Here is a 27,856-nt window from a genome sequence, read left to right on the forward strand (position 1 = left end):
GTACCTAGGCTAACACAAAGATAGTAAAATTCTACCCCTCAAAAAATACTACAAAAGAGAGGAGAACAAAATCTAGTGCCCAACGATGATCTAAACCACAACTATCTTCAAAATAAAAACTTAGTCGATTACCAACGCCTTAGAATCATTGCGCACCGCCTTTGACTCACCTGTTGCTCCTCTACTTAAGGAGTAATTGGAAGTTTCCTCTGCTACTGTCTATATCGCCCATGCTGGGTCCTCCTCAGGATCATCCTCCTCAGATGAACTGATTAAAGATCCGTCAGCCTTCACTGAAGCGAGTGCCTCTCTCAGGGAATCAAACTGTGCTGCTAATGGATCAACAGAAAAGGAATCCGACTGAGGCTCTGGTGGTGCATCGTGCTGAGGATTAGCATGACGTCCTATAGGATGGAACTCCTCTTAATTGTAGTGTGGAGGGAAAGCGTGATGAGTACCTCCAGGATACAGGACACAAAGTGAAAATTCGTAGGACATATCTAGGTTGAAGTCCAAACTATATAGTAGAGAAGCAAAAGGACGATCACGAAATATATGCATCCAAGTATGAGTCTCTCCCTAGATGATGGCGCTCTCCAATATTGGGTCCTCATACATAAATATAATTGGCATCTCAATGAATAAGATTCTCGTGCCAGCAATCATGACCGTTCGATCCATCTGTAGAAAAAAGGGAGAAGGGGTGAGAACCCACAATTTCCAACAACGTACTAACGAAGGAAACAAATCGTATATCTGTCCTAGGACATAGCTCTAGTATTTTAGGTCATTGTGCGTCTTATTCGCATTCATCCTAAATTCAAAGTCTAGTCTTTACTCATCATCACATTCTCTTGTTAATTATACTCGAATCTTTGTCAGCATATAAGTAACAGTAATAGAAGCAAACACATACAACTCACAAAGCACAGAAAAACATAGAATAATATATAACACAATCACAAAGAAAATGCATGGTGCACAAACACAGAGAAATGTTATAACCAATATGATACATGTCTATCCTATGCAAGGCATGAGCTCACACGTCAGTTGACTATCCGTAACTCGATGTTATTTGGGACTAATCTCAGATATGATTTCTCAACTGTGTACTTTCAGCATACGTGCCATCATGAGCATAACTATCTACATTTTATTTAGGACACTGGCCAACCGTCACAGAGTTTGACGCCACTATATGATCCCAGTTGAAAAAATAATTTTTAACATACAGTGAACATCTCCAAATCATCTGACACTGGCCAAGCAAAATGGAGTCTCCATTTAATCATGTGGACTTAAACATCTTAGGGCTTTATTACATTCTTTTAGTGCATCTTATAAATATTTTCTTTTTTATTCTCCAAGGGACCCTTTTACTCTTAGTCTTTTCTTATAATTACCATAATGGCCTTTACTTTCTTAAGATACCCTTTTGTCTTTAGTTTTTATAAATATTGACCGTTATTTCACTTACTACTTTCATTTATCTCTTTTAACATATTTTTTCTTACTTAATCACTTTTATATGCTCACTTCCCAAATTGTACATCTTTATCTTAAATCTTTTATAATATGTCTTTTATGTCCTAGTCTTTTATAATTACCTTTCTACCCTTTGTCTCTTGTGGTAATTACTATTTTTTTTAATCCACTAGAATTTTGTTGTTATTCAATTTTTAGCACTTGATAATCAACTTGAAAATTTCATTTAGATATGCGTTTTCATGATCAATTCTCAAACTTAAATGAAATTTGTGTTCCTATTAGAAAATGGTTGAGACTTGAAATAATATTATTTATCTATAACTATTTCTTTTTTTAAGGTTAGTTTTAATTTTGTCGTAGCAACTACATCAGTTGAAAGAATTTTCTAAGTTTTGAATATTATATAGAGTCGATTTCGTAATCGTAAGAGAGATGAATTTTTAAATGATTGTTTGGTAACATAAATATAAAGAGAGATATTTGATTGTATTGACAATGAAAAAATTATTCAATTTTTTTGGTTAAATGTGAAACTTGGAATAATTGAATTCTAAAGTATATAAGTTATTTTTTAAATTACTATTTTAGTATTTTAATTTGTTAGTTAGATAATTTAAAAAATAATCATAAAAATTAGGTTTAATTATTCTATTAGTCTTTATAGCTTTATCAAATTTTTATTTAGGTCCTAATAATCTAAAAATTTGTAATTATATTGAGTTCCTATATTAGATAAAAACCTTTAATTATGTTCTTTTTAACTTTTTTTTTAACATTTGTTTTTATATTTAATGTAAAATGGATTATAAAATATTTTAGGATTAGTGTATATTTTCTAAAAGATGACAACTACTAAGGATCTAATTAAATTTTTTTACCTAATATAATGATTATTCTCTAAATTATCCTTATATTTTATTAAAATAACTACTTTATCCTTAAATTTTATTATTATCCATTTTAATCTTCTCTTTTTATTCGAATTGAATATTTTACTCCTAAGACACATAATTACTCAAATTAACCTTATCTTTTTATTGAATGACCATTTTATCTTTTATATCTCCAAAATTACTATTTTATCCCGAATATTTATCTAAATAACTATTTTACCCTTATATTTCCATATCCACTTATCTTAACCTTATTTTTTACCTAAATGACTATTTTATCCCTAGGTTACATAATCATTTTAAATTTCTTTGCTTTACCAAATTGACAAATTTATCCCTTATTCCTCCAAATTACTTATGTTACCCTAATTTTTTTTATTAATGACGATTTTGCTCTTTTTAGTATAAATTGCCATTTTATCCCTAATCTTTTATACTTATCTTAACACTTTTTTATATTTATAGTTTTTTTCATAGACTTTACTAAAATAATTATTTATGTCCAGAATTTTATTCTAATTACATTTTTAGTCCAGAATTTTTATATAATTATATTTTTACCATAAACCTTCTATGTTCATATTTTTAATCCTAATTTTTTATATTTATATTTTTATCCCCTTTTTTACTCTAAATTTTATATTGGTCATGTTTAGTGCATCATACATTTTTTATAGACCTAAAATTTGTATATGAATCTTTTAAACTCTTTTAACCACTTTTCTTCCAATCTTTCAACCTTTTAGCTTCTTTAAACATCACTTTATGAGTTCTTATCTTGATTTCTAACTTTCCAAGTTATAATTTAACTTTAATAGCATAAATATATTTTATATTAATTTCATATGGTTTTATGATACTTTTGAGTCTTGTTAGGGTTTTTTCTTATCATTTTTCATTCTTTTACTCTCGTATCCATTATGAACATCATCTTATGAATTTTTTTTCTTGATTTCTAACTCTTACAAAACTATATTTTAGCCCTAAGATCACTAGGGCATTCGGCCATCATACATCATCATATATATCCATCAAAAATTCATTTTAAACATCATTAACATACTCTAATGGTTTATCAATCATTCAAGCATCATCATAATCGTACATAATCATCAACCATTATCAAAATATCATCAAAATACCAATAGAAATATTTTATTAAAAAAAAAACTTTCTAACTATCCTAACCCTGATCTTTTTTTATTAATCTCTCTAGGTTACTTCTTTAGCCTTTATGCTTGCAACAACTTCCTAAATGAAAAATAACACATCATTTAGTTACTTGTAGGCCTTATGGACGAATTGACTATAAAGAAAAAGGGAGAGGCTTCTCGCCCTTTGAATCTTGGAATTTGATGTTGAAGTTCCTTGAGATTCCTAAAACATATGGCATGAACAATTACTATCAACAAAAACTTTTGATTTTTAAGTGATCAGGGTCGAATTTAAGAGAGGAGAAGAGGAAGAAATTTTTTCTCACCTTTTAAATTGATACACCCTTAATCTTTAGAGACTCCTACGCTTGATCTCCTAAACAAGAAAAATAAAATCATGATTCTTTCTTTAAACTATATGGTGGCCGAACTCAAGGTGAAGGAAAAAAGAGAAAATTCTTTTCACTCACCTTGATGATTTTGAGATGGAAAATGAAGAAGACGGGAAAAAGTGTCTTCGATACTTAGTTTCTTGAGAGAAGGTTTGGTGCTCTTGAAAATGAAGAAGGAAATAGTATGTGTTTGTGTGTTATGTTCTTTTTTTCTTCCTTCAAAGTTTGGTTTTTCCTCTCTCCCTTTCTTTCTCTTTCTTTTTCTTCTTGTAACTTATATAACTTAATAAAATTTTGTGTGTTGATGAGTTAAAGAAAACATGGTTTCTACATTGGGAATAAAAGAGGATAAGAGGGAGTTATTTTATTTCTTTCTCTCTTTTTCTTATTTGGTCTTATCTTAACTTTCTTAGAGATTGAGACAAGAAATTATAATATGTCATGTATTACAGAGTGAGAGAGATAATCAGTTCGGAGGAGATAAGAGTGAGAAGTGATTAGCTCATATGAAGAGATTTTGATGGCATAATCATGATCATTTCTTGTTATTTCACCGCATGGTGAATTAGTGTGTGGTGAAAAATATTTTATGAAGGGAGAATGAATGTATGAGAGGTAAAACTTGTGGCTATGATTGATTCTTGAAGGATAGTTACCAAAAGTGGTAATTATTTGATTATTTTATAATACATTAGATAAAGCAGATAATTATATCGGTATGAGAAATATTGATATTATATATTATCTCAACTTTAAATATCTCTAAAATATTTTGCTGAAGCTAAACTTATAAAAAAATACTAGTAAAAAGTTTTTATCGGATGAATTTAGATTCGGTAATTAAATGTCATCATTAAGGAGTATTATTTCATCCTATATCAAAAATAATATTTTATTAAATTTTTTATTTTATCTGGGCCTGCCTTATTATAACGTAGTGAATTGTGATTTTCAACTTTTGCGATTTCAGTCGCAAAACGTTCAAAAAATTATTTTATAGAAAATTGGGTTCTTACATACAACAGCTACATTCTAGCCTGCCACACTTTTGACAGAAGAATGGAGACCATCTAGTGGGATAAGGATGCCATCTATGAACAAATGGCTGCCACCCAAACGCAGTCCTCTCCTCTGTAGTCACTACAAACCATGCTGATGGCACACGGACGTCGGACACCCATCATGTGTGATAAGTTTCCCTCCACCTAAAACTTTCTTAATCTTCATTTTCCATTTAACCTTTCATATTTCTTCCCAACTACAAATCAAATATTCTAATCCATATGTTCATCACGTTATTCTTATTGCCTTAGGAACAACCATGGTTCCAGCAAATTAGAGTGCTTCTAATTAACCAATTCGACATTAAGAACAATATGGAGGATTGGTTGGTAAAAGTAGTGCAACCAATTGGGAATATCGATGTCGTGTTTCTTTCGCCATGAGATATGGGACTTTAACTACATCCATGCAAAAATCATCCAAGAGGTCAACGATGCTCTTATAAGAAACCAATTTTCAGTAGAATGATTTTTTGGGCTTTTTGTGACTAAAATTTGCGAAATATGAGAAACACTGTCACTTCGTTTTAATAAGGCATGCCCATATAAAAAACACAAAAAAAGTTCTCCATTAAAATATGATTTTTCATATAAGATAAAAGATACTTTTTAACGATGACATTTAATTACAGGTCCCAATTCATCCAATAAAAAATTTTTACTGGTATTTTTTATTCCGTTTAACTTCAAAATATTTTAGAGATATTTTAGAGTTGAGATAACATATAATACCGGTATTATTTATATTGGTATAGTTATTCCCTGATCTGATATAGTAAAAATAAGAGATCAAATAATTATCTCTCTTAGTAATTATTCTCTATTATATGTATATGTATATAATGTAGTTGGATGAAAATTCAAAATTTTTAAGTTCTTTTCCTATTCTCTATCAATCAAAATCATCATATAACATATAGGAAATTAAAATAAATTGGGTCCAATCAGCACATTATCCAATCACAACTAAAAGCTAAAAATATATACAGACTAAGATATGCAAAAACTAGAATAAATATCTAAAATATATACAAACCACAATTACAAAGTGCAGTAAACAAAAAGATACTCAAAATAGTAGAGTATATACATAAATATCCGAAAAACATAATAAAAATAAAAATAAAAGTGTTTGGAACGAAAAAATTTTATCCAACTGCCAATTTGATCGGTCGACCTCCACACATTTAAAAATTTGCATGGTCCTCTGTGCTACATAGAATAGAAGGAGTCGTCCTTATCGTCTCTGATAAACCACTATTTTATAATTTATCTTGTGCTCAATTGAGTGGTTTTTATCAAGTCTTTGCACACTTATTCATATAAATTGCATGGTTTTACATTTTCCTTCCTAATTTTGTTCTATAATTGGCATCTTCCCAAGCCTTTAAATTACCAAAAATTAATTCCCCTTTATACCATTCGATGCCGTGATATGTGTGTTAAGTGTTTTAAGAGATTACAGAGTAGGAATGGCTTAGAGGATGGAAAGGAAGCATGTAAAAGTGGAAGGAATAAAAGAAATTGAAGGAACTATAAAGCAGTCAACCCTGACCTCTTCGCACTCAAACGGTCATAACTTGAGCTACAGAGGTCCAAATGAGGTGGTTCCAGTTGCGTTGGAAAGCTAACATCCGGAGCTTGAAAATGATATATAATTTGTCATAGTTGCCCTAAAGATAAGTGATGCGTACACGTCAATCCACGCGCACGCATGAATCAACGCGCACGCGTGGATCTTCGAAAAATCAGTGTGACAGAATTCGTTCCCAGCGATTTCTGGGCTATTTTGACCCAGTTCTTATCCCAGAAAACACAGATTAGAGGCTATAAAGTGGGGAAATCCATTCATTCATGAAAAACAACATTCATTACTCACAATTTTAGATTTTAGATGTAGTTTCTAGAGAGAAAGGCTCTCTCCTCTCTCTTAGGTTTTAGGATTTAGGATTTCTCTTAGTTTATGGTTCATTCCTTCTCAATTCCAGGTTCAATGTTCCTTAATTTAGTTTCTTTTCTACTTTAATTTGTCTTAGTATTCTACTTTATCTATTTTCCCTTATTGATTACTTATGTTGCCAAATTGGTTTATGGATTCCTATGTTTAATTTGATTTTCTATTTAATACAATTCGAGATATTTTAGATTTATGATTACTTTCTTTTATTTATGATATAAATAATTTAGATTTTTCTCCCTTTACTTTGGTTGAGTAATTGGTGACACTTGAGTTATCAAACTCAGCTGTTGATTGAAAATTAGAATTTGCTGATTGATTTGGATCCCTCTAAAGCTAGTCTTTCCACAGGAGTTGACTAGGACTTGAGGAATCAAATTGATTAGTCCACTTGACTTTCCTTTATTTAGTAAGGGTTAACTAAGTGGGAGTAATAAACAATTCTCATCACACATGATAAGGATAACTAGGATGTGATTTCCAATTCTTATACCTTGCAATGGTTTTCATGATAATTAATTTACTTTCTTGCCAGTTTATTTTTCCTGTTCACTATTTAAAAACCCCAAAAAGATAATCTTCCATAACCAATAATAAATCACACCTCCCTGCAATTCCTTGAGAGACGACCCGAGATCTAAATACTTCGGTTATCAATTTTATTAGGGGTTTGTTACTTGTGACAACCAAATTTTTGTACGAAAGGATTATCTATTGGTTTAGAAACTATACTTACAACATGATTACTTTTGTGAAATTCTTTACCAGCAGAAAATCAGTTCGTCAAAATAGCGCCGTTGCCGGGGAGTTGTAAACGTGTGCCTTATTATTTGTTATTGTAAATATTTGCTTTTTCATTTCTTTTTTTAGTGTTTCTAGTTTTAGGAGTTTATTTTCATTAATTTTTATTAATTTTTGTCTTTAATTGCTACTATGAATTCTCACCCCTCTGGCTTTAAGTTTGGTTCCAATGTTGTTGTAAGGAATGGAAGCTATAATGAGAACATGCATCAAGGTTGGAAGAATCAAAGATGGGAGGAGTCACAAGGATTTGATCAACCCTCTTGGCAACAACCCCCTCCAATGCGCTATAACCAACAACCATTCTATGATGCATACCAAGACAATAGTTATGGTGGACTGATGGTGGTGGAAATCGACCAGTTAAGAAATTTAATAAACAAAATGCGTTGCAAGTACAGTTCTTAACCAACTAAGATCTGCCTTCTCAATTTAAAAGGGGTTGTCACAAATTTTAGAAATAAAAATACTGGGAGTATGAGTCCCAGGTCGTCTCCCAAGGAGTTGCAGGGAAGAGTGCTAATTTATTAATTAGAAATTTTCCAGAAGGTTTGAATTGGATAATGAGTAATTAAAATAATTGTAAATTAAACCAATAAAACTAAGAATTATTATTAATATAAAAAGCCTTAACTGGGGAGTTGATTAATCAGAAGTTCTATCCTTGTTGGAATCTTCTCAAGTGTAATGTAAAGCGGTTGTTGTTTTCACTTAGTTAACCCTTACTGAGTAAAAGAAAGTCAAGTGATGGACTGATTCTTATCCGCAGATCCTAGTCCTTTCCCTTGGGAAGGTCTAGCGTTAGTAAATATAGAATTAGCCAACAATGTTCAAATTAACTAAGCACTTGAGCATTCCAACTCAAGTGTCATCTCTTAATCAACTCCCGTGTCAAGTAGAGAATCTACTCCATTGACATAGAATTAATATTCATAAAAATATAAGAAGACATAGTAAATTAAATAGAGTAAAATATAAAATAGAGAATTAAAATTAATTAAAATTAAAAATAATTCTATATATTAATAAATTCCAAAAGCAACATACTTAATTGAATGGGGTCAATGAGCAATGAATAAAAGTAAGGGAATAAGGAAACAAACTAAAGTAATGTCTTCACGGAGGTAATGATTCTTCAGCATCCAAAAATTCAAAGCAAAAGCATAAACTACTAATGTAAAACTAATCTAGATTCAGATATGAAACTAAAAGTAATCCTAATATCGATGTATCTGAATGTGTGTGGATGCATGTTGAGTTTCTGCATGTTCCCTAGCTTTAGTCTGTGTTTCTGGGCTGAAAACTGGGTCAAAATGTGGCCCGAAATCGCCTCCAACGTATTCTGTTATTTTTGCAGATTGTGCAGGTCACGCGTACGCGTCGTCTACGCGTTCGCGTCATTCAGCGGTTTTTCTTGTCACGCGTTCGCGTCGTCCATGTGTTCGCGTCATTCGTGCAAACTTCAATCCACGCGTTTGCGCCAGGCACGCGTTCGCGTCGCTGCGATTTCTTCTTTTCGCGCGCTCGCGTGAGCCATGCGATCGCGTCATTGTTCGCTGGTCATCTCCTTGGTTTCTTGTGTTCCTTCCATTTTTGCAAGCTTCCTCTCCATTCTCTAAGCCATTTCTGCCCTATGAAGCCTAAAACACTTAACACACAGATCACGGCATCGAATGGGATAAAGGAGAGTTAAAATGCATAATTAAAAGATTTCTAGGAAGTAAGTTTTCAACCATGGAACAATTTTGGGAAGGAATTGTAATATCATGTTGATCATATGAATAAGTGTGTAAAGACTTGATAAAATTACTCAATTAAATACAATATAAATCATAAAATAATGGTTCATCAACTTCCCCACACTTAAACATTAGCATGTCCTCATGCTTAGCTTAAGGAGATAAAATAAATGAGTAGGGAAATGTAAAACTCATGCAATGCAATGCAACCTATATATATGAATGCAACTAAATGATTCTTGTCTACTTGGTTAAAATAAATAAACTCTTCAAGACAAACATAAATTGAATTTCACTAATTCAATTTATATAGTAAAAACAGGTAACATTGTAAGAAGACAGCTCATGAAAGTAGGGAACATAGAATCAGGCACTGATGGTGTATATGCACTCTAGTCTCTCAAGTGTATAGGGTAATCACTCTTTTCTTCTCTAATCATGCTTTCTAAATTTTGTTCTTCACCTAACCAATCAACAATATTTAATGCACCAATGCAAACATCATGAGGTCTTTTCAAGGTTGTAATGGGGCTAAGGTAAGGGTAAGGGTATACATATGGCTAAGTGAGCTATAAATTGAATCTTTGACTAACCTAAGCTCTTATCTAGCATACACATACTCTATTTAGTTCTAATTCATGCCTAGCTACCCAGAATTTTCACTTTTGCATTATATACTCATGCGTTAACTTTCTTTTAATTTTTATCACATATGCATTGAAGCTTTACTTAAGTTAGAATTGGGGTAATTTTGTCCCCTTATTTATTTAAATATTTATTGAATATTTTTGGATTTTATTTTTTTTTACTAGAAAAATAAACATAGCTTATCAATGCACATGGTTGTTTAATTTTTATAGTTGCACATGAGTAGGTACCCAAATTCCTATTATTTTATCATGACACATTCCCTTATTAACCAATATTCCCACAATTTTCCCATGCTTAATTAACACACAATTTCTATCTTAAGCTAACCAAAGATTCAATTGGGATAATTAATTGTTTTTCTGTTTAAGGCTAGTAATGTGGTAAAATATAGAACAAATGGGATTAAAAGGCTCAAAGTGGCTAACAAAGGTAATTGAAGGGTAGGCTTATTTGGGATAAGTGAGCTAAACAATTAATGGCCTCAATCATATGCATGCATATAACACATTAAACATTGGACATATAGGATAGAACAAAATAAAGATTACAATCATAAAGAAGTAAACACACAAGAATAAAATATTTATGGTTAAATAATGTAACCATGTAATTAGGCTCAAAATCTCACGAGTTGTGTGTTCTTAGCTTTTTAAACTATGTTCCAATTACAACTTCTAACAAGTTTAGCACAAAAGATTTATTTTAAATTAGTGAAATTTTTTCAAAAATAGGGTCTTAAAAAGAAACTTATTATTTTTTCAATCAAGTAGAACATGCATGTAATTAACCTATTACTATGCAATTTATCCTATTCTACAAAAGAAAAATTAACTAAATATACTAATTTATTGGTGTTTAAGGAAAAGAGATTACCTCTGGAAGTCAGGTACTGACCGACCTCCCCACACTTAAGGCTTTGCACCATCCTCAATGCCATTTGTTAGGAACAAAGGGGGCTGGTAGCAGTATCTCCACCATCGGGACCGTCGTGGCTCCCTGTGCTTGTAAATGAAGTGGAGTTCGGGGTGTCTAGGTCTTCTCTAGGTGGTTGGTTACCAACAAGTAGCTCCTGCTTTCCTTTCCGTTCTAGCCGGTCTAGCTTCTCAAGGATCTTGTGGAGCAGTTGGTTTATTGAAGGTGCTTGTGGTGTGGAAGAAGAAGGAATATCTTTTGCTGGTTCTGTGCTCCAGCTGATAGTTGCTGCTGGAGGTCTGATATACTTCCCGTTAGGAACGTATTGATCATCGCGTGGAATCATGGCTTTGGTATCCCCAGCTCTGTAGGAGACTCCAGCTGCTGAGACGAGATCTGAAACCAAGGCGGAAAAAGGTAAGTTGCTCGCAATCTGTACGTGTCCCATAGCATGCCGAATGTGTCTTGGTAAATTGAGGTGCTGGTCTGTAAGGATACACCAGAGTAAAACAGCCATGTCTACGGTGAAGGAGGACTCGTGAGTGCTCGGAAAGACGTAATGGGACATGATTTGTACCCATACTCGAGCTTCCAAAGTAAGTGCTGAAGCCGAGATGCCCTTAGGTCGGGATCGATGGTATTCGTAGATCCATCTGCTGCCAGGTTGTGCGATAATTCTGAGAACGACGTCCCAGTCAAATTGGTATGTCTGGCGCTTGAGTGAGGCTTCTTAGAATGCGTCCAATCCTTCTGGAGTAGGGGAAAGATCTAAAGCTCGTTGAATGGCTTCTTCTATTATAGGGACTTGCTTCTGACGGACATAGACAGACTGCATGGTTGGCATGTAAAAATTTGAGTAGAACTCTACTACCCATGATAGATTAACCTGCCGTGGCTGTCTCTGTAGGAATCCTCATTGTCTTTGCTCAATGCGGGGCTCAACAATGTCAGCAATGTTGGTTGGGAGGATGAGAAGATACTCATTGTTATAATTCCTTTCAGCCAGGATGGGGAACATCTGCTCACAGTAGTGGTTAGTGAACCGCGCAGTGTCCTTTGCTGGGAAGGCTTTCTTTTTTTCATCGACCTTGATGATCCTCTTGATTCGTTTTGTTGAAGGTTTCACCGCTGTTGAAGATGGCTCTTCCACTAATGCTCGTTTTGTTCCTCTCCTTGCTGGTGGTTTGGGAGTAGCTTTCTCTTTACCTTTCTTGATGGCCATTCTGAAAAAAGAAAAAGAAAGTAATATGTAAAGCTAAGGGTTCGAGCAAGGGAGCGAATATTAAGGGTGATAATCAATGCACGGTAAAGAAGGATGTCGTTAACACATGGTCTAGACTACATGTGAAAAGTTCATCAAAGGTAATATAGCAAGTGCATGTGATGGTAATTAAATGCAAGATGTTTATTGGCATGCCAGCAAAGGCATGAGTAGCATAGATCAAGTATTCAATGTCCAAGTTAGATTACCAAGCCTTTCAAACTAATAATCTGTTTGTATTGACAATTACATTTAATTAATAAAATATAAAAGGGATTTTGTGAAAAACAGGCATTAAAGTAGTAGAATAGAATAATTTAAAATAATGCACAGTGCCATACGGGCTTTTTCACAAATACTTGGCATGCATGGTGAATATGTTATTGAAAGTAGTAAATTGAACATGCAAGCAATCCCTTATGAAAAGTAATATATAATTGTCAAATAATTCCACAATAACTCACAAGCAAAAATTGTAAAGAAAATAATCACCTAATTAAATTGCTAACACCAATTAAAGGAATAAAAAGAAAGAAAAGAAAATATAGATAATGAAAGTGAAAAGAAAAAGAAAACATAATTAAAAATAATAAAGGAAAAATAAAAAGTAAAGAAAGAAAGAAAAGAACCTTGATAATGGATGTGAAAAATAAAGAAGAAGAAAGTAAAAAGTGAGAATGAGTAGAGAAGGAAGAAGGGGGAAGAAAGAAATAATAAGGGAAAAGAAAAATTAGGATTTGGGGAAGAAAAGATAAGATATTTTGGCTGATGTGGATAATCTGTGCGTAGCATATGACGTGGACGCGTGAGTCACGCGGTCGCGTGGTGTGTGATTTTTGTCATCTGACGTGGACTCGTAAGTCACGCGGTCGCGTGACTTGATTTGTGCGAATGGCGCGAGGGCAGCCACGCATTCGCGCGACTCTCTGTTTCAAACCCATTTTGCCAAATTTTAGGGTGACGCGATCGCGTGGTTGATGCGATCGCGTGAATGGCCATATTTGGAGGATGACACGGCCGCGTGGGGCACGTGGTCGCGTGATGGGGCTGGTGCTTCCAGCATCATTCCAGTCCAGCTCCATCGCAACTTGCTGCCATACACCTCTTTTACGTCGATTTTTAGGGGCACGCGTCCGCGTCGGTTCACGGACGCGTGGGAGGCTCGTTTCCAAAATGACGTGGTCGCGTGGGCATGATTGTGCCTAAGGCACGCCTCCAGCCACGCTTTCGCGTGACTTTCTATTCAGTTTTCTTTTCTTCAGAACGCACATATGACGCGGACGCGTCAGCAACGCTTACGCGTCGCGTGCGTGTTTTTTTTTTAATTTAGGATATGCAGAATGCGAATGCAACTGTAAACTATATGCAGCTATATGCTGAGATTATGAGAAGAGTCATTAACACCATAAAAATAAAAATAAAGTGAAATAAATCTAAGACTGAAATGGAACGATCATACCATGGTGGGTTGTCTCCCACCTAGCACTTTGCTTTTACATCCTTAAGTTGGACGCTCGTTAGGCTCATTCTGCTTCTGTTGGTGGGTCTTCCAAGAGAAAAACCTCTAGTTCTTTGTTATTCTTCATCTTTTCACCATGATAAAGCTTCAGGCGATATCCGTTGACCTTTAAGAATTTGGAGCTAGAAGGATGACGTAGGTGGAAAACTCTGTATGGCTCTACCTTTTCTACTCTGTATGGACCTTCCCATCTTGATCTCAGTTTGCCTGCCATAAGCCTCAGTTTGGAGTTATAAAGAAGAACTAACTCCCCTGGTCTAAATTCTCTCCTTTTTATGTGCTTGTCATGGACGGCCTTCATCTTTTCTTTGTATCTCCTGGAGTTGTCATATGCTTCTAGGCAAAGATTCTCCAATTCTGCTAGTTGCAGCTTTCTTTCAGCACCAGCTTTTTCAAGATTCATGTTACACTCCCTCACAGCCCAGAAAGCCTTGTGTTCCACCTCTACTGGAAGGTGGCAAGCCTTTCCGTATACTAAGCGGAAGGGGCTCATCCCAATGGGTGTCTTATAAGCTGTTCTATATGCCCAGAGTGCATCTTGTAGCCTGACACTCCAGGCCTTCCTGTGAGGTTTTACTATCTTCTCCAGAATACACTTTATCTGTCTGTTAGAGACTTCTGCTTGTCCATTGGTTTGGGGATGGTAAGCTGTTACTACTTTGTGAATTATCCCATGCCTCTTCAGTAATCCTGTTAGTCTCCTGTTACAAAAGTGGGTGCCTTGATCGCTCACGATTGCTCGTGGTGATCCAAAGCGGCAAATAATATGATTTCTAACAAAGAAAACAACAGTGTTAGCATCATCAGTACGTGTAGAAATTGCTTCCACCCATTTAGAAACATAATCTACAGCTAACAGTATATAAAAGTAACCGTTAGAATTTGAAAATGGACCCATGAAGTCAATGCCCCAAACATAAAAAATTTCACAGAAAAGCATAATCTGTTGAGACATCTCATCCCTCTTGGATATATTTCCAAACCTTTGGCATGGGGAACAAGATTTACAAAATTCAGCAGCGTCTTTAAAAAGAGTAGGCCACCAGAATCCACAGTCTAGAATTTTTCTAGCTGTTCTTTGAGGGCGAAAATGTCCTCCACTCTCAGATGAGTGGCAGGCCTCTAAAATGGACTAGAATTCTGATTGAGGCACACACCGTCTAATTACCTGGTCAGCACCACACCTCCACAAATATGGATCATCCCATATAAAATATTTAGACTCGCTTTTTAGCTTGTCTCTTTGATGCTTAGTGAAGTTTGGAGGAAAAGTGTGGCTAACTAGATAATTTTCTACAGGTGCATACCAAGGAACTATTTCAGATACTGCTTATAAGCTATCAAATGGGAAATTATCATTTATAGGACTGGAATCATCCTTAATGTGCTCAAGGCGACTCAAGTGGCCTGCCACTAGATTCTGGTTACAACTCCTATCCTTAATTTCTAAATTAAATTCTTGCAGTAGCAGTATCCAACGTATTAGCCTTGGTTTGGACTCCTTTTTAGCTAATAGATATTTTAGAGCTACATGGTCTAAGTACACTACTATCTTAGTACCAAGTAAATAGGCTCGGAATTTATCCAGAGCAAAAACAATAGCAAGAAGCTCTTTTTCAGTAGTAGTATAATTAGATTGAGCAGCATCTAAAGTCTTAGATGCATAAGCAATTACAAAAGGATCCTTACCTTCGCGCTGAGCCAGCGCTGCTCCTACTGAATGATTGGAAGCATCACACATGATTTCAAATGGCTGGCTCCAGTCTGGTCCTCTTACAATTGGAGCTTGAGTCAGAGCGATCTTCAGCTTATCAAATGCCTGCATACAATCCTCACTGAACTCGAACTCAATATCTTTCTGCAGCAATCTGGATAAAGGCAGTGCTACCTTACTGAAGTCCTTAATGAATCTCCTGTAAAAACCTGCGTGGCCAAGGAAAGAACGGACTTCCCTCACGGAGGAGGGGTAAGGTAAACTAGAAATGACATCCACCTTTGCTGGATCTACAGAGATGCCAGTGTTAGATACAACATGTCCTAGTACAATTCCTTGTTTTACCATAAAATGACATTTTTCAAAATTTAATACAAGGTTTGTACTAACACACCTGTCTAATACTTTAGATAAACTATCCAAGCAAAGGCTAAATGAATCACCATATATACTAAAGTCATCCATAAAAACTTCCATACAGTTCTCAATAAGATCTGAGAAAAGACACATCATGCATCTTTGGAAAGTAGTGGGTGCATTACACAAGTCGAAAGGCATTCTTTTATAAGCATAAGTTCCAAAGGGGCATGTAAAAGTGGTCTTCTCCTAATCTTCAGGAGCTATATGAATTTGAAAGTAGCCTGTATAGCCATCTAAAAAACAATAATGAGATTTACCTGACAGGCGATCAAGCATCTGATCGATGAATGGCAAGGGGTAATGATCCTTGCGAGTGGCTTGGTTGAGACGCCTATAGTCAATGCAAACTCTCCATGAATTCTGCAATCTAGTTGTCAGGAGCTCTCCGTGATCATTCTTTATTGTTGTAACTCTAGACTTCTTGGGCACTACTTGTACTGGGCTAACCCATTCACTGTCTGAGATGGGGTAAATGATATCTGCTTCAAGTAGCCTGGTCACTTCCTTTTTGACAACTTCCAAGATGGTGGGATTCAATCTTCTTTGAGGCTGATGGATAGGCTTTGCTCCTTCTTCTAAGAATATTCTATGTTCATAAACTTGAGGACTGATGCCTACTATATCTGCCAAGCTCCATCTGATTGCTTTCTTATGTTTTCTCAGCACACTGAGCAGTTGCTCTTCTTGTTGAGAGGTAAGTTCCCTTGCAATGATAACTGGAAACTTCTGATCATCCTCAAGGTAAGCATACTTGAGGTGTGGAGGAAGGGGCTTTAATTTTAATTTCTGCTCGTAGCTAGGCTCTGGATCATCCGGGGCTAGTGATAATGGTAAAGGGTTCTCATTGTTTTCAGAAAGTGTCCCCACACTTGGACCTTGCTCCATATGCTTCTCTTCCATTTCTTCTTGGTGAACTTCAGCTACAGTTTCATCAATAATGTCGCACTGGAAGATAGAATGGTCTTCCGGAGGGTGCTTCATAGCTTCATTTAAACTGAAACTCACTGTTCTGCCATCTATCTCAAAGGAGTAAGTTCCTGAGAATGCATCAAGCTTGAACTTTGAAGTCTTCAGGAAAGGTCTTCCAAGCAGGATTGATGATGGTCTTCCTGAGTCATTAGGGGACATTTCCAGGATATAGAAGTCAATAGGAAATATGAGCCCCTTAATGCTCACTAATACATCTTCAGCAATTCCAACTACTGTAATAATACTTTTATCTGCTAACACAAAATGAGCTGCCGACCTTTTTAAGGGAGGGACCCTCAAAGTATCATATATAGACAAAGGCATTATACTAACACACGCTCCTAAATCACACATACAGTCAGAAAAATTACACCTCCAATGGTACAGTTAACCATACATGGACCTGAATCACTACATTTTTCAGGTATACCCCCCATTAAAGAAGATATAGAACTACCTAAAGGAATAGTTTCTAATTCATTAATTTTATCTTTATGTATGCACAAATCTTTTAGAAACTTCGCATATTTAGGTACCTGCTGAATAACATCAAAAAAGAGAACAGTTACCTCGACCTTTTTGAATATTTCCACTATTTTGGGATCAAGTTCCATCTGCTTTCTGGGCTTCCTTGCAAGGTGTGGAAATGGGATAGGAGGGGTGTTACTTGCAGCCTCTGCATCCTTTGGTGTTTCATTCTGTGGTTGAGCTGCTTCTTCTTCAACTATGTTTTGTACGTCCTCTTCTTCTTCAGCATCTTCCACTTCCACCACATCCTCAGCTGGGACGTGTTCTGGTGAGCTTGGCTCCTCATGGTTCCTCTCCTGCAATGTGGTTCCGGACCTTAAAGTGATGGCATTGATGCTACCTTTGAGATTAGGTAGGGGTTGAGAAGGAATTCCACTAGAGCTTGAAGGTTGATTTGTGGGATTAGGTGATGAATCTAACTGGGAGACGAGAGCTTGCAAAGTGGTAGTAAGACCATTTAGAGTAGAGTTCAGCTGCATCTGCATGTCCTGTTGCCCTTGTGCAAGAGAACGGAGCATCTCGTCATTTGATAAGGAATTGGAGTAAGTGATCTGAGGGACTTGCTGTTGGTTGTGCTGGGGTCCTTGGGGCTGTCTTAGGTGAGGTGCTCTGTAAGGTTGGTTCTAATTCTACTGTCTGTTGTTATTATTGTTATTCCACCTCTGGTTTTCACTGTTGTCTCTGCCTCCTCTGTTATAGTTATCCCTCCAACCTTGGTTGGAGTTGTCTTGCCATCCTTGGTTATAGTTTCCACCTTGGTTGTAGTTGCCACCCTATTGATTGTATCCTTGATTTGGGCGGTCATAGAAGTTATGAGTGGCTGCCACAGTGTTGTCTTCTTGTTGGAGTTGCGGACATTCATCAGTATAATGAATATAATCAGCACAGATTCCGCATACTCTTTGTGGAACCAACTGTTGGCTTTGCTGTGGTGGGGAAGGCTGAGCTTTATGTGTTTGTTGTTGGTTTAACTGCATCTGTTTCAGGAGGTTGGTCATTTCACATATACTCTGGGTAAGAGCAGTAGTTTCAATGCTAGAGGAAACCTCTGCAACAGCTTTTGAGTGGCTATGCCTCTGCCTGTGATTCCTAGTGGACTCAGCTAAGTCGCTGATCAGTTGCCATGCTTCATCTGCGGTCCTGTACTTTTTCAGAGAACCATTACTAGCACCATCCAGTGTAGTCTTATCCTGGGGTTCATGCCTTGAGTGAAGTAGCTGATCAATACTAGTCTATCAATCATGTGATGGGGGCACGTGTCCAGGAGATTGTTGAAGCGCTCCCAGTATTCGTAGAGAGTCTCAGATTCGCCCTGAACAATCGTTGAAATCTCTTTCCTCAATCTATCAGTAACTTCAGCTGGAAAGTATTTTTCCAAAAATTCTCTTCTAAGCGTATCCCAGTTAGTAACAGTTGCTTCAGGTTGGGTGTAGTACCATTCCCTCGCTTTTCCCTCAAGAGAAAATGGGAAAGCGGTTAACAGAATAGAAGTTTCATCTGCACGATGACGCCTAACAGTAGAACAGGCTGTCTGGAAATCCCTAGGGTGATTAATAGGCTCTTGAGCAGGTAAGCCATGAAACTTGGGCATCAAGTTGATTAGTGCAATCTTCAGTTCAAAATCTGTAGCCAAATTTGGATGACGCACTTGATACGGTTGCAGTGTAAAATCTGGGGCTCCAGCTTCTTGGAGAGTAATCTTCCTAGGTGCTGCCATATTACCTGCACGTGAATCAACTGAATCAGTAGTAAATGAGCTTTTCTCACTCTCAGGTGGCGGTTCAGATTCGCCCTCAGATGAGACTGGTGAATCGATAACAATCACTTCAGCACCCTCAAAGGCTAACCGACGTCGAGCTCGCCTAATACGTGAAAGAGTTCTTTCAATTTCAGGATCAAAAGCGGCTAAGCTCGGATCAGGCAATGAACGCGTCATTCAATGAGAAAGACATATAGCTCATGGTAACAAAATAAAAAATGAAAATAAAATAAAAATATGTACACTAATTAATAATCTAGCACACTATTGCAACTCCCCGGCAACGGCGCCAAAAATTGATGGTGGCAGAAATTGACCAGTTAAGAAATTTAATAAACAAAATGCGTTGCAAGTACAGTTCTTAACCAACTAAGATCCGCCTTCTCAATTTAAAAGGGGTTGTCACAAATTTTAGAAATAAAAATACTGGGAGTATGAGTCCCAGGTCGTCTCCCAACGAGTTGCAGGGAAGAGTGCTAATTTATTAATTAGAAATTTTCCAGAAGGTTTGAATTGGATAATGAGTAATTAAAATAATTGTAAATTAAACCAATAAAACTAAGAATTATTATTAATATAAAAAGCCTTGACTGGGGAGTTGATTAATCGGAAGTTCTATCCTTGTTGGAATCTTCTCAAGTGTAATGTAAAGCGGTTGTTGTTTTCACTTAGTTAACCCTTACTGAGTAAAGGAAAGTCAAGTGATGGACTGATTCTTATCCGCAGATCCTAGTCCTTTCCCTTGGGAAGGTCTAGCGTTAGTAGATATAGAATTAGCCAACAATGTTCAAATTAACTAAGCACTTGAGCATTCCAACTCAAGTGTCACCTCTTAATCAACTCCCGTGTCAAGTAGAGAATCTACTCCATTGACATGGAATTAATATTCATAAAAATATAAGAAGACATAAAGATGAAGGAGTAGTTGAAGGGAGTTGTCATGGAAAGGAAATCATCAAGGATGAGTACGATTTTATACTAAAACAACTGGACAAAGCAGTAATTATTGAAGAGGAAGAAGTGGTTGAAGACTTGGGAGATGCAGAACCTCCATGGGAAAGTCCAGTCATAGAACCTCCTTCCAAGAAGTTTGAATTTGATGTTGAAGAGGGTGTACAACCTCCAAGGCATATCAAGGTTGAAGACTTTGCATAGGTTGATCAAGAGATGGAGATTAAAGAAGAAGAAGCACAACCCCCCATGTCCTTGGTAAGCCATGAAGAAGAGTTTGAATTGGAAGAAAGCTACCAAAAGGAAGAGGTTGAAATTGAAGAAGCTTGCAAAGAGGTGGAAGTTGCCAAGGGAGAGCACAAGGGAATGGAGCTTGAAATCACCTTGCCAAAGCTGTTGGAGACCTCTCCCCCAAAGCCATTACCATCCAATACAACATTCAAGTGGGTAAAATTCTTATCCTTGATCTTTACTTTCCCACTTGAATACGGTTTACTTGAGACAGATAGTTAGCTTAGAGCTCTTTGTGGCTTTAAGAGTAAGAGGGAGATGGTTAGTGATTGGCAACACAATCCTAGGTTCGTCATGGTTGGGAGCTCAAAGTCTAAATGCAAGGGTTGGTATAGAGCTCGAATAAATGGGTTTAGGAAGCTGTTTGGATGCTTTAGTGAGAATTCAGATTGCTTACTGATAAATCCCAATTTTGTGGTTTATCTTGTGCTTAATTTGGGGGATTTTATCACCTTTTCTCACATTTATTCAATGAAATAGCATGGTTTTGCAATTCTCCCTTGATTTGTGCTTAAATGTGAAAACATGCTTTTTAGGCCTTAAAATAGCTAAATTCAATTCACTCTAATTCCATTCGATGCCTTAATATATTTGTTGAGTGATTTCAGGTTCATAGGGCAAGTATTGGATGGAAGAAGTGAGGAAAAAAGCATGCAAAGTGGGAGAACTCATGAAGAAATGAAGGAACCGTAAAGCTGTCAAGTCCGACCTTTTCACACTCAATCGACCATAACTTGAGCTACAGAGGTTCAAATGAGGCGGTTCCAGTTGCGTTGGAAAGCTAACATCTGGGGATTCAAAATGATATAAAATTTGCCATATGTTGCTTCGCGTATAGGGGTGATCACGTGCCATGTATACGTGCGCGCCGATTGAGCAAGTGGTCCACTAAAGTGAAATCACCCCCAGCGATTTCTAAAGCACTTTGGGCCTAACCCAACTCATTTCTAACGCTATTTCATGCAGAATTCAAACTTGGGCAAAGGGAGAGCAATTGTTTGTAGTGTAGCATCATGTAGGTTAGTTTCTAGAGAAAGAAGCTCCCTCTTCTCTCTAGAATTAGGGTTCTTAGGATATTTCCATCTTAGATCTAGTTTAATTTCATGCTTGATTTACTTTTCTCTTTGCAATCCCTCTTCTTTTACCTTTCTTCTCTCTAGTTTAGCATTTAATTCTTGTAATTCTCTACTTTTATATTGATGCACTTTTGTTCTTCTATTTTCCTTTAATGCAATTTATGATTCATGTTCCTTTATTGTTGATTTGATTTGTTGTTGTTTAATTCCTTGCAATTGAGTAGTGTAGATTTACTTTCCTTGCTATTTTACTATGTTTTCCTTTTATGCCTTTCAAGTGTTTGATAAAATGCTTGGTTGGATTTTAGAGTAGAATTTTGTGCTCTTGACTTGGGAAGATAACTTAGGAACTCTTGAGTCACTAATGTCCAAGTGATTGACGATTTGAAGCCATTAACGCTAGATCTCACCAATTGATTAGGTGTAGAACTAGGACTTATGGACTTGGATTGATATAGCTCACTTGACTTTCCTCTACTATTAGTTAGGGGTTAACTTAGTGGGATTGATCCTTGCCAATTCTCATGTTGTGGTTAGTGATTAGGATAGAGATCCTTGACCACCTAACCTCGCCAAGACCCTTTTTGTTATTTTAATTTCATTGCCATTTACATTTCTTGTCCATCATCTCAAAAACCCTAAAACATACCTCATAACCAATAACAAGGCACTTTATTGCAATTCCTCGTGAGACGACCCGGAGTCCAAATACTTCGGTTATAAATTCATTGGGGTTTGTTACTTGTGACAACTCAAATTTTTTATTGGGAGGATTGTTTGTTGGTGTAGAACTATACTTGCAACGAGAATTCATTTTGTGTGAAATTCTATACCGACACGACAATTTTTCTTAAATCAAAATGGCGCCATTGCCGGGGAGTTGCAATGGTGTTATGTTATTAGTTATTGTATATATGTGAATATTATGAATAGCTTGATTTTTGGATTGCTTGTTAGCTTTTGCTAGTTTTAGGATTTTGTTTCATTATTTCTTGTTAGCTTTTTGTTTCTTATTTTCACTTTTCACTATGAATTCTCACTTTGGCTATGAGTGTGATTACAACTATGTTTTAGGAAATGGGAACTTCAATGAAGATGTGCATCAAGGATGGGATAACCAAAGGTGGGAGGAGCCATATGCATATGATCAATCCTCATGGCAACAGCCTTCACCAATGCACTATGATGAAGAGCCATTCTATGATGCATATCAATCCAATGGCTATGGTGAATCCCCTTGTGACTTTCAAGAACCACCACCATATGCCTATGAGCCATATCCCCAACATAACCCTCAACTATACTCACAAGCTCCTTCTTACCAACCACTTTCATATGACCCTAATCCATATCCATCCTACCAACAACCATATGAGCCATATGAACCACACATAGAGCCACCACTACTCCAACATCAACATTTTCAAGAACCGTCCCCTCCATATTATTACCAAGATGAACCACCTCCAATACATGAAAACTTTCAACCACAACTCTACCTAAAAGAACCACATTCCGACTATAATACCTTTTCCTCAAACAATGAACCCTCTCTTCTACCATCACCTCCCGATGAAGCCTTTATGCTAGAATTAAGGGATCTTGAATCTCATATCTTAAGGCAACACGAGGAGGATGAAAAGAAATTTGAGGAGTTAAGAGCAAAAACGGCTATCATGGTAGAAGCCATTGGCAACATAGTCTCATCCCGCCTAAGCCTATGCAGTCAAAGCACTTCCATTGTGGAATGTAGAGAAGCAACTAAGGAGCTTAGTGAGGGAGTGAACTTGAAGCTCCAAGGTGAAGAAGAGGAGTTAAAGCAAGAAATGCAACAAGAAGAGGATGTAGAGATTATTGAACAAGAGGAAGAAATGGTTGAAGACTTAGGAGATGCAAAACTACCTTGGGAGTCTAGAATTGAAGAAAACCCCTCCAAGATGATTGAATTTGATAATAAGGAGGAATGTGCACAACCTCCAAGGCATATCTCTTATGAAGAATTGGATGGGATAGAGCAAGAATTGAGTCCCCTTGGTGATGAAGATCAAGCATCAAGTCTTAGTGGTGAAGAATCCTTTGAGCATGAAAAACCTTCTCTCAATAAAATGGAAAGCAATGTGGAGGTAAATGTCTCTCACCATCCCATTTATGATTTGAGTAAGGGAAGAGAGTTAGATAAAATTGTCGAACAAATGATTGAAATTAAGAGATCTTGTGAAGAGGTGGAGATCCTTAGAAAAAGGAGGATGGGAATTGAATACGCTTTATCAAGACCCTTGGACACTTCTCTACCTAGGTTGCCATCTATTCCTTCATTTGAGTGGGTGAAATTCATTTCTATTAGCTTTATTATACCACTTGAATATGGTTTGGTTGAAACGGATGGCCAACTTAGGAAGCTTTGTGGGATGAAGCATAAAAGAAAAATGTTTTGTTGTTGGCATTGCAAATCAAGGTTAGAGTAGTACTCAACTAGAGGGGTCTAGGAAGATTGTCGGCCACTTTATTGAGAATTCAGCTTACTCACCACCCGGTTGGACTAATAAAGATGATCAACTTGAAGACGGGTGTAAAAATAAAGTGTGGGATCCCGGATCACAAGACGAGGATCAACTTTGGGAGCCCGTGGGTTGTGAAGAACTCCATCAAAGCTTGGGGTTACTAACTTTGAATGATGAAGCACAATGGAAATCCAAGCATGGTGGATGTTCAAGGATGGATTCAAGCACAAGCCACCTTGATGAAGAGCTCCCCATAAGTCCAACTTAAGGACAATAAACAAAAGTGCTAGGTGGGAGACACCCCACCATGGTAACATCTTTTCATTTTTCTCTTTTGTACATATTGGTAAAATAAGTTTAATTTCATGTTTTGTTTGATTAGTTGAGTTTAATTGGGGGTCTAGTAGGTTAAATAAGGTTTTATGATGTTTTGGTAGCTGGTTGGAGTTTGGAACGCTTGGTTTGGTGCAAAAGCATAGAAAAATTTTGAAAAACAGAGCACCACCCACGCGCACGCGCACTCCACGCGTACGTGTGAATCAAGCAATTTCGGCCATCCACGCGTACGCGTGGATTGAATTTTTCCCACCTCCCATACATTCACCCGAGAGTTGTGCCTGAAGTGTGCCAACTTTGTGCCCCAGGGCACGTGAACGCGTACCTTGCGCGTCCGCGTCGACTCTCTGCCTTGCCATGCAGGCGTACGCGCACTGCACGCATACGCGTCGTTTCCATTTTCATCAATCCACGCTTACGCGCACATGACGCGCACGCGTGGATTGCCCTGTTTAACTCACCTTCTTCTCTTCTCCTCTTTCCATTTCTTTCCTTCTTCTCTTCTCTTTCCATCCTTCAATCATCATCCAACACTACCAAGCATCATATAACACCATTTCTTTTAGTTAGTTAGTTTGTTTAATTTTTGTTTTCCATTATAAGTGTTGGATTACTAATCTTGTTTACTGTTTACTACTGCTTATTACTAATGGGATTTTGGTTTAACATCATTGTTGTTATTGTCATTGTTGGATTCTTTTGTTGAGGTTGCAATTTACTACTTGGTTTGGAAATTTTCATGTTCAACACTTTTGAATGCCAAGTACTTGTTACATTGCCTTCATGCATCTTACCTCTTTGAATTGCATGTTTTGGCCACCATGCATTCATCATCCATTGTTAGGCATTTGTATATTATCAATGCATTTTTTTTTAGGATGCTTGTTCTAATTGATCATCATCTATTTCGTGCATTGAGTTTGTGGAATTGTGAAATTAGATCGAAAGCTTACCTAGTGACGTATTTTTGAGCTTTTCAAGCTTTGTGGACCATGCTTGCTATGTGATTGATTTTTGACTTCTATATCCTTTTTCCTAAGTTCCATAACATCCACGTAATTCACCTCTATGTCACTTAGGTGTTGCAACAACTTCAATATGTGTCATTGTTTGATGTGTGAGCTCTCTATACCATTTTGTTCATTAAATTTACTTACACATCAATCGATGCCCATGCATTATCCAAATTCACAATTGCTTGATTAATTGCTTGAATGCTTTCATGCCTCTTCACTACTTGTGTGGTTGACTTACCCTACAAGTCTTTTGAAGTATTTCAAGCACACTAGATTGAGTGAAATGTGTGTCTTCTTTTGTATAATTGTGACATGGTTTCTAAATACTAGAGTGTGAGTTCTAAACCGCATGCAAGTTAGGACCCACACACTTATTTTTCATTAATGTCACACTAATTCACTCACTCAACTCTAGTGATTTACCTCATTCCAACAATCCATACTTCCTTGCTTGTGAATTTACTTGTCTTACTATCTCATGTTTTCTATGTTCAGGATGAGTCATCATAAGAAAAAAACAGAAGCGGGAAAAGAACACGCAACATCGGTTGACCTACCAACTGAAGGTAGCAACTAGGAAAGTCGCCGAACCCCTTTGTTCATCTTTGGATGCACCGAGGACGGTGCAAACTTTTAAGTGTGGGGAGGTCGTCCGACCGCTCGGCATTTTTGGGTGACAAGTTTCTAACCCTAACACTTTTGCATTTCATTTTTAGGTCTTTTAGGATTTTTGGTTGCATTGCATATGTATATATTAAGCTTAGTCAAAATCATGATATTTTCCAAGGATTTTATCTATAGGGTACCCTGGTGCGCAGAAATTGTGATTACACTTTGATTATGTAAAATTCATCGCTCTTTCTTTCCCTGGTAATGGCGCCAAAAACTTGGTGCCAATACCATGGTTCACAACTTTGCACAACTAACCAGCAAGTGCACTGGGTCGTCCAAGTAATACCTTACGTGAGTAAGGGTCGAATCCGACGGAGATTGTTGGTATAGGCAGGATTTTATTCCTTTTGGCCTTCCTATCCACTGATGTCAAAGCCTTGGGATCCTTTTTATTTGCCCTTGCCTTTTGGTTTTAAGGGTTATTGGCTTTTTGCTCTTGCCTTTTGGTTTCAAGAGCTTTGGCTTTTTCTGCTTGCTTTTTCTCACTTTTTTTTTCTATTTTTTTTGTCTATTTTTTCTTTTTTTTTTTTCTGCAAGCCTTGTTCTTTGCTGCTTTTTCTTGCTTCAAGAATCATTTTTTATGATTTTTCAGATTATCAAATAACATGTCTCCTAGTCATCATTCTTTCAAGAGCCAACATATTTAACATTCTTAAAAAATAACTTCAAAAGACATATGCACTGTTCAAGCATTCATTCAGAAAACAAGAAGCATTGTCACCACATCAATATAATTAAACTAAGTTCAAGGATAAATTCGAAACTCATGTACTTCTTGTTCTTTTGAATTAAAATAGTTTTTATTTAAGAGAGGTGATGGATTCATAGGATATTCATAACTTTAAAACATAGTTACTAACTACTAATGATCATGTAATGAAGACACAAACATAGATAAGCACTTAACATAGAGAAAACGAAAAACAGAGAAAGTAAGAACAAGGAGTGAATCCACCTTAGTGATGGTGGCGTTTCCTTCTTGAGGAACCAATGATATCCTTGAGCTCTTCTATGTCTCTTCCTTGTCTTTGTTGCTCCTCCCTCATTGCTTTTTGATCTTCTCTTATTTCATGAAGGATGATGGAGTGCTCTTGATGTTCCACCCTTAGTTGTCCCATATTGGAACTTAATTCTCCTAGGGAGGTATTGATTTGCTCCCAATAGTTTTGTGGAGGAAAATGCATTTGAGGTATCTCCGGGATCTCATGGTGATGAGCTTCCTGCGCCTCTTGAGCTCCATGAATGGACTCTCTTGCTTGCTCCATCTTTTTCTTAGTGATAGGCTTTGGAAATGAACCTTTCCATCTCCCATGACTCGGAGGTGGAAGCTTTTGTCTTCCCTTTCCCTTTTCTAGAGGATTCTCCGGTCTTAGGTGCCATTAATGGTAATGGAAAAACAAAAAGCTTATGCTTTTACCACACCAAACTTAGCATGTTGCTCGCCCTCGAGCAAAAGAAGAAAGAATAGATGAAGAAGAAGAAGATATGGAGGAGATGGAGGGATGTGTGTATGGATGTGAGTGGTGAATGGAAAACAGAAGGGATGAGGGTGAGGTGGGTGGGGATCCTGTGAGGTCCACAGATCCTGAGGTGATCCTGTGGGGTCTACAGATCCTGAGGTGTTCAAGGATTTATAACCTTGCACCAAATTAGGCATGTAAAATGCCCTTGCACACAACTCTGGGCGTTCAGCGCCAGATTGGTGCCCATTTTGGGCGTTCAACGCCCATTTGTTGCCCATTTCTGGCGTTGAACGCCAGAACCATGCTTGTTCTGGGCGTTCAGCGCCAGC

General features: G+C 36.9%; 1 long non-coding RNA gene across 1 annotated transcript; it reads right to left on the reverse strand.

Moving 5' to 3' along the window:
• On the reverse strand, positions 3,433–4,289 carry LOC107648150. Its single transcript, XR_002348698.1, has 3 exons — positions 4,009–4,289; positions 3,865–3,914; positions 3,433–3,761 (listed from the first exon to the last, which is right to left on the reverse strand). It is a non-coding gene; the product is annotated as an uncharacterized LOC107648150 (long non-coding RNA).

The sequence above is a fragment of the Arachis ipaensis genome, chromosome B06, assembly GCF_000816755.2.
Source record: "Arachis ipaensis cultivar K30076 chromosome B06, Araip1.1, whole genome shotgun sequence".
Lineage (NCBI taxonomy): Eukaryota > Viridiplantae > Streptophyta > Magnoliopsida > Fabales > Fabaceae > Arachis > Arachis ipaensis.